The sequence below is a fragment of the Triticum dicoccoides genome, chromosome 1B (genome assembly GCF_002162155.2).
Source record: "Triticum dicoccoides isolate Atlit2015 ecotype Zavitan chromosome 1B, WEW_v2.0, whole genome shotgun sequence".
NCBI classification, from domain to species: domain Eukaryota; kingdom Viridiplantae; phylum Streptophyta; class Magnoliopsida; order Poales; family Poaceae; genus Triticum; species Triticum dicoccoides.
Genome location: NC_041381.1, coordinates 645,118 through 645,644, shown reverse-complemented (window position 1 = coordinate 645,644; position 527 = coordinate 645,118).

Sequence of the window (527 nt, the reverse complement as noted above, 5' to 3'; positions counted from 1 at the left end):
CTCACATGTGTTGTCTCCACCGCTTTTCCACTATCCGAGCAGCTACAATTGGATCGCCACTACTCCACAAACAACCTTCTGCATCAAGTCATTGTCCATAATTTGGAACCCACCACTGAAGTCAACCACCGGATCAGGAGATAAAACCTTCCGAAGTCTTTTTGGTGATGTCGTGGATCCGTATGAAGTCGATGCAGAACAATCTACATATGCCACCATCCGGCCAATCGGATCTAAATCACCTCATTCATCCAGCACATCACCGCAGCCCCAACAATCCACAGACTACGTGGCCGGAGCAATGCCAAGACCACCGTTGCCTCAACGACCACCACGTCGGAGCCACCACCACAAATCGAGGGAGGTGGGCGCTACCATAGACGAGGGCCGCCATGCATGAGGCATATTTGTGACTGGCCGTAGCTAGGTCGGATCTTGGAAGACGTCAGGTGCAGCTTATGGGGAAACAGATCACCGCCACCATGGCCACTGCCAGTCCGCGACTGCATCTGACACCAGCCACCGCA